The 23,402-nt window shown below is 42.8% G+C and overlaps 1 long non-coding RNA gene across 1 annotated transcript; it reads right to left on the bottom strand.

Annotated features, from left to right (window-relative positions):
* Positions 1-69: 69 nt before the first annotated feature.
* Positions 70-23,379, bottom strand: LOC123999171. The gene is made up of 3 exons (XR_006832405.1): positions 23,083-23,379; positions 14,325-14,437; positions 70-120 (listed from the first exon to the last, which is right to left on the bottom strand). It is a non-coding gene; the product is annotated as an uncharacterized LOC123999171 (long non-coding RNA).
* Positions 23,380-23,402: the final 23 nt, after the last annotated feature.

Below are 23,402 nucleotides of genomic sequence, written 5' to 3'. Positions count from 1 at the left end.
AAGATGGCATTGTGTTTTTGGGAGAGGCAATGATATCATGTGGCGTACTAAGGTACTACTAAGGTGTACACAGCGCCATCAACAGGTGAAGAATGGCCACTATACTCTTAGCATGTACAGCTGGACAAGAGAGACAGAAAAGGGGATTTGCTTTAGCTTTGAATGGTTGAAAGAACAATCAATAAAGTAAACAAGGCTTTGATTTCACCCTACTAAAATGCTAGATTAAAGGAGAGGTATCTAAAAGCCCTCTGATATCTGTTTGATCCTTTCAGGCTAAGTGGATCAGAACAGAGGAGTGTGTTACATCCCCCTTAAGTGTTTTTCCCCAGATTAAAAGAATAGGTTGAAAGCAGGGAACAATTGCATTGATTGGGTTAGCACTTGGGTGACAAAAGTCTGCGGTAAATTTGATCAAAGACTCCATCATGTCATACAAGTGTTTCTCTTTTTGATGTAGTTATTTCACACATTCATGCTTCTTTCAAAACAAAACTCTTACCTTGAAGAATGTGTACAGTACCTTCAGAAAATATTCATACCGCTTGACTTATTCCACAACTCTAAAAGGATGAAAAAATACATTTCTCCTCACCCATCTACAGCTAGACTAGCGGTTAAGAGCATTGGACCAGTAACCGAAAGGTTGTTGGTTCGAATCCCAGATCCAGCAAGGTGTAATAATCTGCCATTCTGTCCTTGAGCAAGGCAGTTAACCCCCAACAACAACTGCTCCCCGATGACGTTGTTCAAGGCAGCCCCTCACCTCTCTGATTCAGAGGGGGTGTGGTTAAATGCGCAGGACACATTTCAGTTGAATGCATTCAGTATCTATCCCCTTTCCTGACACACAATATCTCGGACTGCCGAGTGCTGAAGCGCGTAGCACTGGCCCGGGTATCCAGGAAGGATATTGACCTCCTCCTGTCAGTAGAGGATGCCTGGTTGTTCTTTAAAAGTGCTTTCCTCACCATCTTAAATAAGCATGCCCCTTTCAAAAAATGTAGAACTAAGAACAGATATAGCCCTTAGTTCACTCCAGACTTGACTACCCTTGACCAGCACAAAAACATCCTGTGCCGGACATAAGCATCAAATAGCCCCCGCGATATGCAACTTTTCAAGGAAGTCAGGAACCAATATACACAGTCAGTTAGGAAAGCTAAGGCTAGCTTTTTCAAACAGAAATTAGCATCCTGTACCACAAACTCCCAAAAGTTTTTGAGACACTCTAAAGTCCATGGAGAATAAGAGCACCTCCTCCCAGCTGCCCACTGCAGTGAGGCTAGGAAACACTGTCACCACTGACAAATCGAATATAATCGAGAATTTCAATAAGCATTTTTCTACGGCTGTCCATGCTTTCCACCTGGCTACCCCTACCCGGCCAAAAGCTCTGCACCCACCGCAGCAACTTGCCCAAGTTCCCCCTGCTTCTCTTTCACCCAAATCCAGATAGCTGATGTTCTGAAAGAGCTGCAAAATCTGGATCCCGTCAAATCAGCCGGGCAAGACAATCTGGACCCTCTCTAAAATTATCAGCTGAAATTGTTGCAACCCCTATTACTAGCCTTTTCAACCTCTCTTTCGTATTGTCTGAGATCCCTAAAGATTGGAAAGCTGCCGCGGTCATCCCCCTCTTTAAAAGGGGGAGACACTCGAGACTAAAACTGTTACAGACCTATATCCATCCTGTCCTGCCTTTCTAAAGTCTTTGAAAGCCAAGTTAGCAAACAGATCACCGACCATTTCAAATCCCACCGTACCTTCTCCACTATGCAATCTGGTTTCAGAGCTGGTCATGCACCTCAGCCATGCTCAAGGTCCTAAACGATATCATAACCGCCATCAATAAAAGACAATACTGTGCAGCCGTATTCATCGACTTGGCCAAGGCCTTCAACTGTGTCAATCACTGCATTCTTATCGGCAGACTCAACAGCCTTGGTTTCTCAAATGACTGCCTCGCCTGGTTCACCAATTACTACTCAGATAGAGTTCAGTGTGTCAAATCGGGGGGCCTGTTGTCCGGACCTCTGGAAGTCTCTATGGGGGTGCCACAGGGTTCAATTCTCTGGCCTACTCTTTTCTATGTATACATCAATGATATCGCTCTTGCTGCTAGTGATTCTCTGATACACCTTTACGCAGACAACACCATTCTGTATACATCCGGCCCTCCTTTGGACACTGTGCTAACAAAAAGTCTCTATGGGGGTGCCACAGGGTTCAATTCTCTGGCCTACTCTTTTCTATGTATACATCAATGATATCACTCTTGCCTGATTCACCTCTACGCAGACGACACCATTCTGTATACATCTGGCTCTTCCTCGGACACTGTGTTAACAAACCTCCAAACGAGCTTCAATGCCATACAACACACCTTCCATGGCCTCCAACTGCTCTTAAATGCCCTCTTACGACTCCCCATCCCGGATCCGGGATCGTGACTACAGCTCAAGCTCATTACCTTAACGCACAATGCGCAAAAATATTCCTAAAAATATTTAACCTCCACACATTAACAAGTCCAATAGCTCAAATGAAAGACAAACATCTTGTTAATCTACCCAGCAAGTCAGATTTCTAAAATGTTTTACGGCGAAAACATAGCACATATTTATATTAGATAACCACCGAAACAAAAGGCAAGCGGCGGCCATTTTGTCCCAGAAAAAAAAAAAATTAAAAGTAGGATTAAAAAATAAATAATTCACTAACCTTTTGAAAATCTTCATCAGATGACAGTAATATTACATGTTACACAGTACATTTAATTTTTTTCCAATAATATGCCATTTATATCCATAAATCTCGGTTTACAATGACGACATTTCAAAAAATGCTTCTCAAATGTCCGGAGAAATTATGATAGCTCCGACAGATAACGTCAGATAACAAGCAATAAACATGACTAAATATACATATTCTACACATATTTACAAAGATACACTTCTTCTTAATGCAACCGCTGTATTACATTTATTTTTAACGTTACAGACATCGTTCACTGGGCTATACTATAAATCAGCGCTCAGATATTAGCACTATGTCTCCTCTACGTTTGGAGTCCACAGAAACCCCAAATAACCACATAAATATTCCCTTACCTTTGATGTTCTTCCATCTGAAGACGTAGAAGGAGTCATACTTACCCAATACATCGTTTGGTTTCACGTTGTGTGTCCCTGTATTAGCATATGCTAACAGCTTCAGTTGAAATGCGTAAAAAATGACTTCTGGTCCAGCACTCTTGCACATCAAAACTTCCAATTTACATATTATATGTCGATTAAACTGGTCAAACGATGTGCAAAATCGAGCTTTATGATGTTTTTAGCATGTAGAACAAAGAGCAACGCTAACAGACAATCCGGCTTGAAATGCTGCATCATGGAAAAAGACGTTCTCCAAATCGGCCGCGCGCAAAAGAGTGCATGATTTTCAGAAGGACACGAGCAATTTCACCCGCCAAACGTGCAGGGCCCGTGGGATTCTCACAATGAACGCGCCACTTGAAAGCTGACATCGCGCTGAAGAGATAGAGACTGTTCCTGGATCTGTAGCTCCCTGGGAAGGGTGGGGGCCATGACGTCAAAGTTGACCCAACTTTTCTCTTCACAAGAGAGAGTTTGGGAGAAAGGCTGCCCTAGCAGTTCTGCTTTACATAGAGACATAATTTAAACGGTTTTAGAAACTTTAGAGTGTTTTCTATTCAATAATCATTTTTATATGCATATATTAGCAATTTTGGAAAAAAATATTTTCAGTTTACTATGGGTACGCACTTTCTCCAACAGGGGCAGTATAGAGGGGGAGTCTTAAGAAGTTATGCTAATAAAAGGTCCTGCCCGCACCTGCCCGCCTGCCGAGCATCACTACTCTGGACGGTTCTGACTTAGAATATGTGGATAACTACAAATACCTAGACTGTAAACTCTCCTTCCAGACTCACATTAAGCATCTCCAATCAAAAATTAAATTTGGAATCGGCATCCTATTTCGCAACAAAACATACCCTCATAAAACTGACTATCCTACCGATCCTGGACTTTGGTGATGCCATTTACAAAATAGTCTCCAACACTCTACTCAACAAATTGGATGTAGTCTATCATAGTGCCATCCGTTTTGTCACCAAAGCCCCATATACTACCCAACACTGCGACCGGTATGCTTTCGTTGGCTGGCACTGCCAATGACTGGAACGAATTGCAAAAATCCCTGAAGCTGGAGACTTATATCTCCCCTCGCTAACTTTAAGCATCAGAGCAGAGCAGCTTACAGATCACTGTACCTGTACACAGCCCATCTGTAAATAGCACACCCAACTACCTCATCCCCATATTGTTATTTATTTTTGTTGCTATTTTGCACCCCATTATCTCTACTTGCACATCATCATCTGCACATGTATCACTCCAGTGTTAATGCTAAATAATTATAATTAATTGTATAATTAATTATAATTATAATTATTTTGCCACTATGGCCTATTTATTGTCTTACCTACCTCCCTAACCTTACTACATTTGCACACACTGTACATATATTTTTCTATTGTGTTATTGACTGTACGTTGGTTTATCCCATGTGTAACTCTGTGTTGTTGTTTTTACATTTACATTACATTTAAGTCATTTAGCAGACGCTCTTATCCAGAGCGACTTACAAATTGGTGCATTCACCTTATGACATCCAGTGGAACAACCACTTTACAATAGTGCATCTAAATATTTTAAGGGGGGGGGGTGAGAAGGATTACTTTATCCTATCCTAGGTATTCCTTAAAGAGGTGGGGTTTCAGGTGTCTCCGGAAGGTGGTGATTGACTCCGCTGTCCTGGCGTCGTGAGGGAGTTTGTTCCACCATTGGGGAGCCAGAGCAGCGAACAGTTTTGACTGAGCTGAGCGGGAACTGTACTTCCTCAGTGGTAGGGAGGCGAGCAGGCCAGAGGTGGATGAACGCAGTGCCCTTATTTGGGTGTAGGGCCTGATCAGAGCCTGGAGGTACTGAGGTGCCGTTCCCCTCACAGCTCCGTAGGCAAGCACCATGGTCTTGTAGCGGATGCGAGCTTCAACTGGAAGCCAGTGGAGAGAGCGGAGGAGCGGGGTGACGTGAGAGAACTTGGGAAGGTTGAACACTAGACGGGCTGCGGCGTTCTGGATGAGTTGTAGGGGTTTAATGGCACAGGCAGGGAGCCCAGCCAACAGCGAGTTGCAGTAATCCAGACGGGAGATGACAAGTGCCTGGATTAGGACCTGCGCCGCTTCCTGTGTGAGGCAGGGTCGTACTCTGCGGATGTTGTAGAGCATGAACCTACAGGAACGGGCCACCGCCTTGATGTTAGTTTTTTTTTGTCACACTGCTTGGCTTTATCTTGGCCAGGTAGCAGTTGTAAATGAGAATTTGTTCTCAACTGGCCTACCTGGTTAAATAAAGGTGAAATAAAATAAACAAATTAAAAACGTAAAAAACGTCTGTCCTCGGTTGCAACACTCACTACCAAGTTCCAAACTGCCTCTGGAAGCAACGTCAGCACAAGAACTGTTCGTCGGGAGCTTCATGAAATGGTTTTCCATGGCCGAGCAGCTGCACACAAGCCTAAGATTACCATGCACAATGCCAAGCGTCGGCTGGAGTGGTGTAAAGCTCGCCGCTTTGGACTCTTGAGCAGTGGAAACGTGTTCTCTGGAGTGATAAATCACGCTTCACCATCTGGCAGTCCAACGGACATATCTGGGTTTGGCGGATGCCAGGAGAACGCTACCTGCCCGAATGCATAGTGCCAACTGTAAAGTTTGGTGGAGGAGGAATAATGGTCGGGGATGATTTGGGCTAGGCCACTTAAATCCAGTGAAGAGAAATCTTAATGCTACAGCATACAATTACATTCTAGATGATTCTGTGCTTCTAACGTTGTGGCAACAGCTTGGAGAGCTTCCTGTTTCAGCATGACAATTCCCCCAGTGCACAAAGTGAGGTCCATACAGAAATGGTTTGTCAAGATCAGTGTGGAAGAACTTACCTGGCCTGCACAGAGCCCTGACTTCAACCCCCCTCGAACACCTTTGGGATGAATTGGAACGGCGACTGAGAGCCAAGCCTAATCGCCCAACATCACTGCCCGACCTCACTAATGCTGTTGTGGCTGAATGTTTTTTTAAATTTTTAATTTTACCTTTATTTAACCAGGCAAGTCAGTTAAGAACATATTCTTATTTTCAATGACGGCCTGGGAACAGTGGGTTAACTGCCTGTTCAGGGGCAGAACGACAGATTTGTACCTTGTCAGCTCGGGGGTTTGAACTCGCAACCTTCCGGTTACTAGTCCCACAGCAATGTTCCAACATCTAGTGCAAAGCCTTCACAGAATAGTGGAAGCTGTTATAGCAGCAAAGGGGGGGGACCAACTACGTATTAATGTCCATGATTTTGGAATTAAATGTTTGACGAGCAGGTGTCCACATACCTTTGGTAATGTAGTGTATGTGGGGGAGGGTTCCGTGGGCTATACCCAGCGTTGTCTCAGGGTAGTAAGTTGGTGGTTTGAAGATATCCCTCTAGTGGTGTGGGGCTGTGCTTCGGGAAAGTGGGTGGATATCCTGCATAGTTGACCCTATCCGGGGGTATCGTCGGACAGGACCACAATGTCTCCCGACCCCTCCTGTCTCAGCCACCAGTATTTATGCTGCAATAGTTTGTGTCGGGGGGGCTAGGGTCAGTCCGGTGTGAAATTAAGTATGCTCCCTCTAATTCTCTCTCTCTCTCCCTCTCTGAGGACCTGAGCCCTGGGACCATGCCTCAGGACTACCTTGCCTGATGACTCCTTGCTGTCCTCAGTCAACCTGGTCATGCTGCTGCTCCAGCTTCAACTGTTCTGCCTGCGGCTATGGAACCCTGACCTGTTCACCGGAGGTGCTACCTTAAATAAAGGTCCCGGACCTGCTGTTTTCGACTCTCTCTCTACCGCAACTGCTGTACTGAGTACTGAAAGTTTGGCTATAAAAAGCCAACTGACATTTATTCCTGAGGTGCTGACCTGTTGCACCCTCTACAACCACTGTGATTATTATTATTTGACCCAGCTGATCATCTATGAACTTTTGAACATCTTGGCCACCCCTGAGAGTCTGGTTCCTCTCTAGGTTTCTTCCTAGGTTCCTGCCTTTCGAGGGAGTTTTTCTTAGCCACCATGGTTCTACATCTGCATTGCTTGCTGTTTGGGGTTTTAGGCTGGGTTTCTGTATAGCACTTTGTGACATCGACTGATGTAAAAAGGGCTTCATAAATATATTTCATTGATTGATTGATGGTGAAGGAGGTGACCCAAGAACCCAATGACCACACTGACAGAACTACAGAGTACATTGGCTGAGATGGGAGAACATGCCCGAAGGACAACAGTCTCTACAGCACTTTTAAAAAAAGGCACATGAAAGACTTGAAGCATTAGGCAAATGATTATGTGGTCTGATGAGACAAAAATATAACTATTTGGCCTGAATGCAAAACACTATGTTTAGAGAAAACCAGGCACAGCTTATCACCCATCTAAAACGATCCCTGCCCTGAAGCATGGTGGTCCAAAAGGACAATGACCCCAAGCATACAGCCAAAGCAGCACTGGAATGGCTTCAGAACAAGAACCTGAAAGTCCTTGAGCAGCCCAGCCAAAGCACAAATTTGAATACCATTGTAAATCTGTGCAAAAACTTGAAGATTGCTGTTCACAACTACTCCCAATCTTACTTAACAGAGCACGATCAAATCTGACAGGAAGAAAATCCCTATTCCAGACTACAAAACTGATAGACATACCCAAGACGACTTTTTATTTCACCTTAATTTAACCAGGTAGGCCAGTTGAGAACACATTCTCATTTACAACTGCAACCTGGACAAGATAAAACAACACAAGTGCGACACAAACAACAGAGTTACACATGGAATAAACAAACGTAGAGTCAATAACACAATAGAAATAGTCTATATACAGTGTGTGCAAATGAAGAGTTGGGAGGTAAGGTAATAAATAGGCTATAGAGGCGAAATAAATACAATTTAGCAATTAAAACTGGAGTGATAGATGTGCAGAAGATTAATCTGCAAGTAGAGATACTGGGGTGCAAAGGAGCAAAAAATAATAATAACAATATGTGGATGAGGTAGTTGGGTGGGTAATTTACAGATGGGCGGCCAAAGGAGGAGTTGGCTTTGGGGGTGACCAGTGAAATATACCTGCTGGAGCACGTGCTACAGGTGGGTGCTGCTATGGTGACAAGTGAGCTGAGATAGGGCGGGGCTTTACCTAGCAAAGGCTTATAGATTACCTGGAGCAAGTGGGTTAGGCAACGAATATGAAGCAAGGGCCAGCCAATGAGAGCATACAGGTCGCAGTGGTGGGTAGTATGTGAAGGAGGCTTTGGTGACAAAACGGATGGCATTGTGATAGACTGCATCCAATTTGCTGAGTAGAGTGTTGAAGTCTATTTTGTAAATGACATCACCGAAGTCAAGGATCTGTAGGATAGTCAGTTTTACGAGGGTATGTTTGGCAGCATGAGCGAAGGATGCTTTGTTGCGAAATAGGAAGCTGATTTGAGATTTAATTTTGGATTGGAGATGCTTAATGTGAGTCTGGAAGGAGAGTTTACAGTCTAACCAGACACCTAGATATTTGTTGTTATCCACATATTCTAAGTCAGAACCATCCAGAGTAGTGATACTAGACAGGCAGGCAGGTGCGGGCAGCGATCAGTTGAAGAGCATACATTTCGTTTGGAGGCCACGGAAGGAGAGTTGTATGGCATTGAAGCTCATCTGGGGGTTTGTTAACACAGTATCCAAAGAAGGGCCAGAAGTATACAGAATGGTGTCGTCTGCGTAGAGGTGGATCAGAGAATTACCAGCAGAAAGAGCAACATCATTGATGTAAACAGAGAAAAGATTCAGCCCGAGAATTGAACCCTGTGTTACCCCCATAGAGACTTCCAGAGGTCTGGCCAACAGGCCCTCTGATTTGACACACTGAACTCTACCTGAGTAGTAGTTGGTGAACCAGGCGAGGCAGTCATTTGAGAAACAAAGGCTGTTGAGTCTGCCGATAAGAAAGCGGTGATTGACAGAGTCGAAAGCCTTGGCAAGATTGATGAATACGGCTGCACAGTACTGTCTTTTATTGATGGTGGTTATGATATTGTTTAGGACCTTGAGCGTGGCTCGGAAACCAGATTGCATATCGGAGAAGGTACGGTGGGATTCAAAATGGTTGGTGATCTGTTTGCTAACTTGGCTTTCAAAGACCTTGCTAAGGTAGGGTATGATAGATATAGGTCTGTAACAGTTTGGGTCTAGAGTGTCTCCCCCCTTGAAGAGAGGGAGATCACAGCAGCTTTCCAATCTTTGTGGGGGATGCTTGGGAAAGTTGCTGAGGGGGGTGCAGGGCTGTTGACCGGGGTAGGGGTAGCCAGGTGGAAACCATGGCCAGCCGTAGAAAAATGCGTATTGAAATTCTTGACTATAGTAGATTTGTCAGTGGTGACAGTGTTTCCTAGCCTCAGTGCAGTGGGCAGCTGGGAGGAGGTGCTCTTATTCTCTATGGAATTTACAGTGTCCCAAAAACTTTTTGGAGTTTGTGCTACAGGATGAACATTTCTGTTTGAAAAAGCCTTTGCTTTCCTAACTGCCTATAATCGCCGCCAAAGGTGCTTAGGGGTGTAAAGACTTATGTACATTTAATTTCACTTTCAATAAAGTTGCAAACATTTCTAAAAATATGTTTTCACTGTCGTTATGGGGTATTGTGTGTAGATGGCTGAGATAAATATATTTAATACATTTTGAATTTAGGCTGTTAGACAACAACATGTGGAATAAGTCAAGGGGTATGAATACTTTCTGAAGGCACTGTACATTTCCTCGATTACTTCACTCCTCTCATTTTCTCATACAAGCATGTTGTTTAAACAATTCCTAAGTGCTATTACCATCTTCTGGTTAAAAAGCTTTCAGAAAATAGAGACATCAAGGCAAAACTAAGCGCTTCATTGAAATGTACAGACAGACATTCCTCTTCATTAAGAGGGAAAACTCAATCGGAAGCAGAGAACTCAATGACCAGTGACACAAGTATGAACTCTTTGCTAGCTGAACATCGATCCAGTATCCCTGCACATTGTAAATATGGTACTGGAACTGACCCTGTATATAGTATGCTGATTTACTCTATCGTGTTCTTCTTATTTGTATATCTTGTGTGTTTTTGTACTACCTTGTTAATTTTAGTATTACATAGTTCTTGATTACTGCATTGTTGGGGTTAGGGAAAGGCATTTCACTGTAGTTGTCTATGTGACATTAAAACTTGAAAAATCACCCATGTATTCTAGGGCTGTTATGATAACAGTATTGCGATACTCCTTAGTATCGTGGCAAAGAAACAAAACACGAAGCGGATGTAACTTCTTTAAGAAAACACCCATAATGTTGGAAATAAATAAATGTATGTTGTCATCCAGAGTCACATTTATTTATTTTCCAAAATATGCACACAATATTGTACATACAGCAGGTTTTTAATGGACCAAAGAGTTTGGTCTGCTTCGTGTTTTAATTTTTGCCATGGAAAAAAATGAAGATACTGTTATTTTCACAGCCCTATTAAAATCCTTTCATAAAATAGAGACGTCAAAGCAAAGCTAAAGTGCTTCACTAAAATATACAGACAGACATTTCTCATCATTAGAGAAAAAGCAAAGGGAAGCAGAGAAAACTCAATTGTCAGTAAGCAAAGTATGGACTCTTAACTAGCTGAACATCACCCACGTACCCACGTAGTCCATCTGTTTGACCACTTAGTCTGTCTCTCCAGGGCTGCATTCATTAGAACCAAACAGAGGAAAACGGACTGAAACATGGAGGGACTAGCTGAACTTGTCCAATAAGAATAATGATTTTAATTTCCCCTTGCAAAACGTTTTGCTATGGTGTGCTCTAATGAATATGCATACACTGAACAAAAACAAAACGCAACATACAGCGACTCCAGGAAGCTGCTCTTCTAGGCAGAGTTGCAAAGAAAAAGCGATATCTCAGACTGGCCAATAAAAATAAAAGATTGAGAAGGGCAAAAGAACACTAGACAGATGAACTCTGCCTAGAAGGCCAGTATCCGGAGTCGCCTCTACACTGTTGACGTTGAGACTGATGTTTTGCGGGTATTATTTAATGAAGCTGCCAGTTCAGGACTTGTGAGGCGTCTGTTTCTCAAACTAGACACTAATGTACTTGTCCTCTTATTCAGTTGTGCACCGGAGCCTCCCACTCCTCTTTCTATTCTGGTTAGAGACAGTTTGCGCTGTTCTGTGAAGGGAGTAGTGCACAGCGTTGTATGAGATCTTCAGTTTCTTGGCAATATCTCACATGGAATAGCCTTCATTTCTCGGAACAATAATATAGACTGACGGGTTTCAGAAGAAAGTTATTTGTTTCTGGCCATTTTGAGCCTGCAATCAAACCCACAAATGCTGATGCTCCAGATACTCAACTAATCTAAAGGCGGCCAGTTTTATTGCTTCTTAAAATCAGCACAATAGTTTTCAGCTGTGCTAACATAATTGCAAAAAGGTTTTCTAATTAGACTGCTGGCTTGCTTCTGAAGCTAAGCAGGGTTGGTCCTGGTCAGTACATGGATGAGAGACCAGATGCTGCTGGAAGTGGTGTTGGAGGGCCCGTAAGAGGCACTCTTTCCTCTTGTCTAAAAAAATATCCCAATGCCCCAGGGAACACTGCTCTGTGTAAGGGTGCCGTCTTTCGGTTGGGATGTTAAACGGGTGTCCTGACTCTCTGAGGTCATTAAAGATCCCATGGCACGTGGACACCCCGGTGTCCTGGCTAAATTCCCAATCTGGCCCTCAAACCATCATGGTCACCTAATAATCCCCAGTTTACAATTGGCTCATTCATCCCCTGTAACTATTCCCCAGGTTGTTGCTGCAAATGAGAACGTGTTCTCAGTCAACTTACCTGGTAAAATAACGGATACATTTTTTTTTAAATTAGAAACTTTGGTTAGCTAACACAACATGCCATTGGAACACAGGAGTGATGGTTGCTGATAATGGGCCTCTGTATGCCTATGTAGATATTCCATTAAAAATCAGCGGTTTCCAGCTACAATAGTCATTTACAACATTAACAATGTCCACACTGTATTTCTGATGAATTGTGATGTTATTTTAAAATGGACAATTTCTTTTGCTTTTCTTTCAAAAACAAGGACATTTCTTTTAGTGACCCTAAACTTTTTAACGGTAGTGTATATCTCGACACAATCCTGTCTCAGAGATCTACAGATAATTCCTCTAACCTTGTGGATTGGTTTTTGCTCTGACCGTGCACTGTCAACTGTGGGACCTTATATAGACAGGTGTGTACCTTTCCAAATCATGTCCAATCAATTGAATTTACCACAGGTGGACTTCAATCATGTTGTACAAACATCTCAAGGATGATTACATTTACATTTAAGTCATTTAGCAGACGCTCTTATCCAGAGCGACTTACAAATTGGTGCATTCACCTTATGACATCCAGTGGAACAACCACGATCAATAGAAACAGGATGCACCTGAACTCAATTTCTAGTCTCATAGCAAAGGGTCTGAAAAATGTATGTTTTTTATTTCTTAGACATTTGCAAAAAAAATAATTAAAAACTGTTTTCGCTTTGTCATTATAGGGTATTATGTGTAGATTAATGAGGAACATTTGAGATTTTATCCATTTTAGAATAAGGCTGTAAAGTAAAAAATACAAAAATACAAAAGTAAATGGGTCTGAAAACTTTCCGAATGCACTGTATAACAGCCTCCACTCTTCTGGGAAGGCATTCCACTAGATATTGGAACATTAGTGCTTTGACTTGCTTCCATTCAGCCACAAGCGCATTAGTGAGGTCGGCTACTGATGTTGGGCGATTAGGCCTGGCTCACAGTCGGCGTTCCAATTCATCCCAAGGGTGTTCGATGGGTTTGAGGTCAGGGCTCTGTGTAGGCCAGTCAAACTCTTGCACACCGAACTCAACAGGGTTGAGGGTTGTCCACATCATTTTTTATATATAGTGCACCTTTAAAAATGTAAAGGCGTAGATCAGAAAACCAGTCAGTCACAAAACCCACTGGTTCCAGGTCATCTATAAGTCTTTGCTAGGTAAAGCCCCGCCTGATCTCAGCTCACTGGTCACCATAGCAACACCCACCCGTAGCACGTGCTCCAGCAGGTATATCTCACTGGTCATCCCCAAAGCCAATTACTCCATTGGCCGCGTTTCCTTACAGTTCTCTGCTGCCAATGACTGGAACGAATTGCAAAAATCACTGAAGCGGGAGACTTATATCTCCCTCACTAACTTTAAGCATCAGCTGTCAGAGCAGCTTACTGATCACTGTACCTGTACACAGCCAATCTGTAAATAGCGACATTGGGCTGCGCATTATCTTGCTGAAACATGAGGTGATAGCGGGTGAGTGGCACGACAATGGACCTCAGGATCTCGTCACGGTATCTCTGATAAAATGCAATTGTGTTTGATGTCCGTAGCTTATGCCTGCCCATATCCCCAAAATGGGGCACTCTGTTCACAACGTTGAACAGCAAACTGAAGGTCCTGGGCTGGCGTGGATACACATAGTCAGCGGTTGTGAGGCAGGTTGGACATACTACCAAATTCTAAAACAAATGTTGTTGGAGTTATGAACATTTAATTATCTGTCAACAACTCTGGTGGACATTTCTGCAGTTGGCATGACAATTGCACGCTCCCTCAAAATTTGAGACATGTGGCATTGTGCTGTGACAAAATGTGGCAAAATTTTAAGTGCCCATTTTTTCCCACCAGCACAAGGTGCACCGGTGTAATAATGCTGTTTAATCAGCTTCTTGATATGCCAAACCTGTCAGGTCGATGGATTATTTTGCCAAAGGAGAAATGTTCACTAACAGGGATGTAAGCAAATTTGTGCCCAAAATTTGAGAGAAATAACCTTTGTGCTTTATGAACACTCTGGGATCAACACTTTACATGCGGGGCGGCAGGTAGCCTAGAGCATTGGGCCAGTAACCGAAAGGTTGCTGGATCGAATCCCCAAGCTGACAAGGTAAGAATGTGTCATTCTACCCCTGAGCAAGGCCGTTATCCCACTGTTCCCTGGTAGGCTATCATTGTAAATGAGAATTTGTTCTTAACTGACTTGCCTAGTTAAATAAATAAAAAATATATATATATATTTCTGTTCAGTGTACTTCTCAGCCTTTACTTACAGTCCACGTTCCATTTGATGCTCCTGGCGGAGATCTTGATGGAGTCTCCAGCTTCTGGGCGATCTACGACTGGGTCACCTCAGCCACGTTCAACTTCTCCCCCTCCAGGTTCTCTGCGACACGCATATAAAGACAACAGCATGCATTTGGTCAGTGGTCTCTTAAGCATAAATAAAGACATTCCTGTCAAAGAGAGAAAGGCCAGATGGAGAAGGTGATTGGTAGTAGAGTGGAATTAGTGTTCTTTTAAGTTTGATGGGGAACCAATAGAGGATTTGAATTGTTCCTCACCTAAGAGTTTCTGCAGGGGGCGGGGGACACGTGGGTTCCCAACTACTGGGATAAGTCCTACAATCTCAGCTACACACCCTCAATCTCACACAAATCATCAAGGAACCCACTAGGTACAACCCTAAATCTGTAAACAAGGGCACCCTCATAGACGTTATCCTGACCAACTGGCCCTCCAAAAACACCTACGCTGTCTTCAACCAGGATCTCAGCGATCACTGCCTCATTGCCTGTATCCGCTACGGGTCCACAGTCAAACGACCACCCCTTATCACTGTCAAACGCTCCCTAAAACACTTCTGCGAGCAGGCCTTTCTAATCGACCTGGCCCGGGTATCCTGGAAAGATATTGACCTCATCTCGTCAGTTGAGGATGCCTGGTCATTCTTTAACAGATATAGCCCTTGGTTCACTCCAGAACTGACTGCCCTCAACCAGCACAAAGACATCCTGTGGCGGACTGCAATAGCGTCAAATAGTCCCCGCGATACGCAACTGTTCAGGAAAGTCAGGAACCAATACAAGCAGTCAGTCAGGAAAGCAAAGGCCAGCTTTTTCAAACAGAAATTTGCATCCTGTAGCTCTAACGCCAAAAAGTTCTGGGACACTGTAAAGTCCATGGAGAACAAGAGCACCTCCTCCCACCTGCCCACTGCACTGAAGCTAGGTAACACGGTCACCACCGATAAATCCATGATAATCGAAAACTTCAACAAGCATTTCTCAACGGCTGGCCATGCCTTCCTCCTGGCTACTTCAACCTCGGCCAACAGCTCCGCACGCCCCCCCCCCCACCCCGCAGCTACTCACCCAAACCTCCCCAGCTTCTCCTTTACCCAAATCCAGATAGCAATGTCCTGAAAGAGCTGCAAAACCTGGACCCGTACAAATCAGCTGGGCTTGACAATCTGGACCCTCTATTTCTGAAACTATCCGCCGCCATTGTCGCAACCCCTATTACCAGCCTGTTCAACCTCTCATATCGTCAGATCCCCAAGGATTGGAAAGCTGCCGCAGTCATCACACTCTTCAAAGGGGGAGACACCCTGGACCCAAACTGTTACAGACCTATATCCATTCTGCCCTGCCTATCTAAGGTCTTCGAAAGCCAAGTCAACAAACAGATCACTGACCATCTCGAAACCCACCGTACCTTCTACGCTGTGCAATCTGGTTTCTGAGCCGGTCACGGGTGCACCTCAGCCACACTCAAGGTACTAAACTGCCATCGATAAAAGACAGTACTGTGCAGCCGTCTTCATCAACCTGGCCAAGGCTTTCGACTCTTTCAATCACCATATTCTTATCGGCAGACTCAGTAGCCTCGGTTTTTCTAATGACTGCCTTGCCTGGTTCACCAACTACTTTGTAGACAGAGTTCAGTGTGTCAAATTGGAGGGCATGTTGTCCAGTCCTCTGTCAGTCTCTATGGGGGTGCCACAGGGTTCAATTCTCGGGCCAACTCTGTTCTCTGTATATATCAATGATGTTGCTCTTGCTGCGGGCGATTCCCTGATCCACATCTATGCAGACGACACCATTCTGTATACTTCTTCCTTGGACACTGTGCTATCTAACCTCCAAACGAGCTTCAATGCCATACAACACTCCTTCCGTGGCCTCCAACTGCTCTTAAACGCTAGTAAAACCAAATCATGCTTTTCAACCGTTCGCTGCCTGCACCTGCACGCCCGACTAGCACCACCACCCTGGATGGTCCTGACCTAGAATATGTGGACATCTATAAGTACCTAGGTGTTTGGCTAGACTGTAAACTCTCCTTCCAGACTCATATCAAACATCTCCAATCTAAAATCAAATCTAGAGTCGGCTTTCTATTCCGCAACAAAGCCTCCTTCACTCACGCCGCAAAACCTACCCTAGTAAAACTGCCTATCCTACCGATCCTCGACTTCGGCGATGTCATCTACAAAATAGCATCCAATACTCTACTCAGCAAACTGGATGCAGTTTATCACAGTGCCATCCGTTTTGTTACTAAAGCACCTTATACCACCCACCACTGCGACCTGTATGCTCTAGTCGGCTGGCCCTCGCTACATATTCGTCGCCAGACCCACTAGCTCCAGGTCATCTACAAGTCCATGCTAGGTAAAGCTCTGCCTTATCTCAGTTCACTGGTCATGATGGCAACACCCACCCGTAGCACGCGCTCCAGCAGGTGTATCTCACTGATCATCCCTAAAGCCAACACCTCATTTTGCCGCCTTTCCTTCCAGTTCTTTGCTGCCTGTGACTGGAATGATTTGCAAAAATCGCTGAAGTTGGAGACTTATCTCCCTCACCAACTTTAAACATCTGCTATCTGAGCAGCTAACCGATTGCTGCAGCTGTACATAGTCTATCGGTAAATAGCCAACCCATTTTACCTACCTCATCCCCATACTGTTTTTATTTATTTACTTTTCTGCTCTTTTGCCCACCAGTATCTCTACCTGCACATGACCATCTGATCATTTATCACTCCAGTGTTAATCTGCAAAATTTTAATTATTTGCCTACCTCCTCATGCCTTTTGCACACAATGTTTATAGACTCTTTAAAAAAAAATTCTACTGTATAATTGACTTGTTTATTGTTTACTCCATGTGTAACTCTGTGTTGTTGTCTGTTCACACTGCTATGCTTTATCTTGGCCAGGTCGCAGTTGGAAATGCGAACTTGTTAAAAAATAAGGATCAAAATTGGCACCATCCTCGCTGAAGTGCTTCCAAACAGTGCATGATAGCACTGCAATAGTGTTCCCACATCACTAATACACTAGTTAACTACTTCCACAGCCATTTGGTCCAAATAACCTAGCATTAACACAGGAGTAGAATTGGGTTTTGCTTGATTTATCATGTCTAATATGGTATGTTATTGAGGAGTAGTGGTTCTTTCTGTAAGTGGTTTCCCTCCCTGATTTCTCTGTCTTTCCTCAAGGAATATGGATTTCCCCTCACCTACACATGGGAAAAACACTGCAGTTTCATCTTCTAGTTAGTGGCCCTCCTCCGTCCACATACAGTCCTTCTCCAAATGCTATATCTCACAACACAGAGATGTTCTAAAAGGGATGACTCTTACTGGTCTTAAATCAATATAACAAAAAAAATCCTTAGCTCAATGCACCACCTCAGCTTTCGGTGTCACCGTTCCTAAATATACATATCCAATCTGACACTGTTCTCAGTTAATCAAGACAATGTCATTTCCCCATCTGTTAGTCTCGGATATCCCCGACCTTGGAGCAACGTAAGCCTATAGGCATTCAAAGATTGCGGAAGTAAGCCGTCTGGCTCGAGAGATCTGTTAGTAGTCGATTTGTCTCGCAGGTGTGATGTTCGGATGTACCGATCCTATGCAGGTGGTGTTACACGTGGTCTGCCACTGCAAGCAAGATCAGCTGTCCATCCTGTCTCCCTGTAGTGCTGTCTTAGGCATCTCACAGTACAGACATTGTAATTTATTGCCCTGGCCACATCTGCAGTTCTCATGCCTCCTTGCAGCATGTCTAAGGCACGTTCGCACAGGGACACTGGGCATCTTTCTTTTGGTGTTTTTCAGAGTCAGTAGAAAGGTCTCTTTAGTGTCCTAGGTTTCCATAACTGTGACCGTAAATGCCTACCGTCTGTAAGCTGTTAGTCTTAACGACCGTTCCACAGGTGCATGTTCATTCATTGTTTATGGTTCATTTAACAAGCATTGGAAACAGTGTTTAAACCCTTTACAATGAAGATCTGTGAAGTTATTTGGATTTTTACAAATTTTGAAAGACAGGGTCCTGAAAAAGGGACTTTTCTTTTTTTACTGAGTTTACTTACTACTATTGAGGTACTTTGCACGTTAGCTTACCCTTTCCCTAAACGTTTAACCTAACCTTAACCTTAACAATTCCATGATATCATTTCTGATCAGTTTTTATGAGAGGTACTTTTGTTTGTTTCCCGCCATCTCTATTGAATGGTGTTGCTCTAGTTGCAGTAAAACCATGTGCGGTTATAATTTGCAAGACAGCACTGAATGTTTTCTTCAACTTGGTTCTCCATATAAAGTGTTCCTTTACTAAAGGGAATCCAATTTTAACTTAACCTGGCAATGTCTGTATGAACCCTGTATAGGCTACTTGCTCAGCCCGCAAATTAAAGATAAAATCAACTGCTAACGAAATGATACACGCATCATTAACTTTTCTGCCAGATCTTGACCCGGGCCAGGACATTTTTCCATTTGGGTCAGTAGCTTTCAGTTTGCACTGGCAAGTTTACCTAAATGTCAAGCCCCGCTGTGTGCGGTGCGCATAGGGCCTATATGTGTAACACTTTGTGTAGCCATTAGTGATGCTAATGATAGCCTAACTGTTTTTTGGTAGATGGAAAGGCAATTAAAAGGTAACTACAAAGTAGCCTATCATGATTATTTCAACCAATCCTGTGGTCATTTGTTTTGAAATCTCCATCACAAGTACGCTACACAAACACCGCTGGCCAAACACAAAACTGGAGTAAATCAGTCCTTCTCCCAACTTTGTGGTATCAAGCATCGTTTTTTTTTTTTTTTGCAGAAAACATGACACTTTGAAATCTGCAATAAATAAATGTTGCACTTTATTTGAATAGTATATTTTCTTTGCTGTTACAGTTAATCTATCCAAATCGATGTAAGAACACAAGAGCATGCTAATGTAAAAGATGGCTAGTCATTATTATCCTGGTTCTGTACGGAATGCAGGCACATTATGGGACACAGGCCAGGTTATTATTAATAATAATACATAAGAGGCCCACAAGCCACAATGTCTCACACTTTGTTTGATGGTCACAAGCCACAATGTCTCACACTTTGTTTGATGGTCACAAGCCACAATGTCTCACACTTTGTTTGATGGTCACAAGCCACAATGTCTCACACTTTGTTTGATGGTCACAAGCCACAATGTCTCACACTTTGTTTGATGGTCACAAGCCACAATGTCTCACACTTTGTTTGATGGTCACAAGCCACAATGTCTCACACTTTGTTTGATGGTCACAAGCCACAATGTCTCACACTTTGTTTGATGGTCACAAGCCACAATGTCTCACACTTTGTTTGATGGTCACAAGCCACAATGTCTCACACTTTGTTTGATGGTCACAAGCCACAATGTCTCACACTTTGTTTGATGGTCACAAGCCACAATGTCTCACACTTTGTTTGATGGTCACAAGCCACAATGTCTCACACTTTGTTTGATGGTCACAAGCCACAATGTCTCACACTTTGTTTGATGGTCACAAGCCACAATGTCTCACACTTTGTTTGATGGTCACAAGCCACAATGTCTCACACTTTGTTTGATGGTCACAAGCCACAATGTCTCACACTTTGTTTGATGGTCACAAGCCACAATGTCTCACACTTTGTTTGATGGTCACAAGCCACAATGTCTCACACTTTGTTTGATGGTCACAAGCCACAATGTCTCACACTTTGTTTGATGGTCACAATGGCCACAATGTCTCACACTTTGTTTGATGGTCACAAGCCACAATGTCTCACACTTTGTTTGATGGTCACAAGCCACAATGTCTCACACTTTGTTTGATGGTCACAAGCCACAATGTCTCACACTTTGTTTGATGGTCACAAGCCACAATGTCTCACACTTTGTTTGATGCCACAATGTCACACTTTGTTTGATGGTCACAAGCCACAATGTCTCACACTTTGTTTGATGGTCACAAGCCACAATGTCTCACACTTTGTTTGATGGTCACAAGCCACAATGTCTCACACTTTGTTTGATGGTCACAAGCCACAATGTCTCACACTTTGTTTGATGGTCACAAGCCACAATGTCTCACACTTTGTTTGATGGTCACAAGCCACAATGTCTCACACTTTGTTTGATGGTCACAAGCCACAATGTCTCACACTTTGTTTGATGGTCACAAGCCACAATGTCTCACACTTTGTTTGATGGTCACAATGTCCACAATGCCACAATGTCTCACACTTTGTTTGATGGTCACAAGCCACAATGTCTCACACTTTGTTTGATGGTCACAAGCCACAATGTCTCACACTTTGTTTGATGGTCACAAGCCACAATGTCTCACACTTTGTTTGATGGTCACAAGCCACAATGTCTCACACTTTGTTTGATGGTCACAAGCCACAATGTCTCACACTTTGTTTGATGGTCACAAGCCACAATGTCTCACACTTTGTTTGATGGTCACAAGCCACAATGTCTCACACTTTGTTTGATGGTCACAAGCCACAATGTCTCACACTTTGTTTGATGGTCACAAGCCACAATGTCTCACACTTTGTTTGATGGTCACAAGCCACAATGTCTCACACTTTGTTTGATGGTCACTTTGTTTGAAGCCACAATGTCTCACACTTTGTTTGATGGTCACAAGCCACAATGTCTCACACTTTGTTTGATGGTCACAAGCCACAATGTCTCACACTTTGTTTGATGGTCACAAGCCACAATGTCTCACACTTTGTTTGATGGTCACAAGCCACAATGTCTCACACTTTGTTTGATGGTCACAAGCCACAATGTCTCACACTTTGTTTGATGGTCACAAGCCACAATGTCTCACACTTTGTTTGATGGTCACAAGCCACAATGTCTCACACTTTGTTTGATGGTCACAAGCCACAATGTCTCACACTTTGTTTGATGGTCACAAGCCACAATGTCTCACACTTTGTTTGATGGTCACAAGCCATGAAACAAAGCCAAGCTGCTTGAATTGTTGTGCCAGTAGTGGCATAAAGTCACCCAAAATCAAATGTGAAAGACTGGTGGTGAGCGTGCCAAGACGCATGAAAGCTGTGATTGAAAAACAGGGTTATTCTACCAAAAATTGATTTCTGAACTCTTCTTAAGTTAAAACATTAGTAATGTGTTGTTTAAAAATAAATATGAACTTATTTTCTTTGCATCGAGGTCGAGGTCTGAAAACACCGCATATTTTTTGTTATTTTGACCAGTTGTCATTTTCTGCAAATAAATGCTCAAAATGACAACATTTCTATTTGGAATCTGGGACAAATGTTGTCAGTAGTTTATAGAATAAAACAAATATATTAATTTTAACCAGACACATGCATTTAAACATTTTGCAGTGGTCTCTTCATTTTTTCTAGAGCTGTATATACACTACCGGTCAAAAGTCTTAGAACACCTACTCATTCAAGGGTTTGTCTTTATTTGTACTATTTTCACAATGTTGAATAATAGTGACGACAAAACAAACAAACAAAACAATTAAATAACACATTTGGTATCAAGTAGCAACCCAAAAAATTGTTAAACAACTCTAAATATATTTTATATTTTAGACTCTACAAATAGCCAACAAGTGCCCAGCATATATGAGAACTCTCAAGACAGTTGGAAAAGCATTCCTCATGAAGCTGGTTAATTGAAATGCATTCCAGGTGACTCCCTCGTGAAGCTGGTTGATAGAATGCCAAGAGTGTGCAAAGCTGACATCAAGAGTGTGCAAAGCTGGCAAAGGGTGGCTACTTTGAAGGTACTCAAATATAAAATACACTTTGATTTGTTTAAAAAAAAACTGATTCCATGTGTGTTATTCATAGTTTTGATGTCTTCACTATTATTCTACAATGTAGAAAGTAGTAAAAAATACATTAAAACCCTTGAGTAGGTGTCCAAACTTTGACTGGTACTGTATATAAAAAAAAATTCTGCGACCAAATCATGTGCTGGTGCTACTAATGGAGAAAAACGTTGTTGCGGAAAAACGTAAGTGTATTGCCCCAACCCAGCGAACTTTTGCCACAACAAATTGCAATTTGTAACATATCATGTAACATATCATACGAATTGTAATACCATGCATGACATATCATACCATTTTGAGCATACCGGATTTATGTTTACTATGTTACATCTACCCCTAAATCCAAGTTGCAGCAGTAGTGTTCCCTACATGCCAGTCGTAGCCTGCATCTATAGTAAACAATCATACTGTAGTAAGTGCTCTAGTAACTCTACTAGGCACTGCACGGTATGCACCCCCAGGCTGCTGGTCAAGAAAGTTTAAATAGAATACATTATTTGAGTGCAATAACTAGTTTTCAGACAGGTATTATGTATGTAACCTAGATATGCCTCGAGGCTCATCCATTCTGATATCCTCAATGAATGTGCTGCGGGGAAAGCATGCAGGCGATTTCGTTATGGCTTTACCAGTAATGAATTGACAGAATCAGACAGAGTAGACAATAGATTAGGGTGTGACTTCATTGCACAATGCATGTTCTGTAATAATTTGCGCCGCTCAGATTGAAAAATTGCTGTAGCTAGAGATCAAATGGGCTACACTGTCGTTTCATAAAATACACCTTTTCTTCCTGTCCGTTTCTGTTGACACACAAGCTCGCAAGTTAAGTTTAGACATGTTTTTTTACAGTATTGTTTTGATCTGAACTTTACCTTCTTTTCCGTTCTTTCTTCTTACTAAAGTTCCTCCAAGTTTTCCCAGGAACGAGTCATTTTTTTTCTGGAAGAGGGAGATTTCGGAGTCGTCGGCGATTTGGGAGAGGACGGCGAAGAAGCCATGATCAAATTTAGCCAAAGCTCAAAGGTACAATCAAAATGTAAAGTTACACGTTTAGTAGATCTCTGAATTAAATTGATAAATCACGTTCTGTTCGAAACAATGTTCATTATAACGGAATTCCAAACATTCGTCCATCCCTCGAATCCTTTCCTTGCTCCCAGATGTAGTTCCCTCCGCTAACTTGGGCTACGGA

Source organism: Oncorhynchus gorbuscha, linkage group LG01 (genome assembly GCF_021184085.1).
Source record: "Oncorhynchus gorbuscha isolate QuinsamMale2020 ecotype Even-year linkage group LG01, OgorEven_v1.0, whole genome shotgun sequence".
Taxonomy (NCBI): Eukaryota; Metazoa; Chordata; class Actinopteri; order Salmoniformes; family Salmonidae; genus Oncorhynchus; species Oncorhynchus gorbuscha.
The sequence above is the reverse complement of the archived record's forward strand: the minus strand, read 5'-3'. Positions and strand labels throughout refer to the sequence as shown.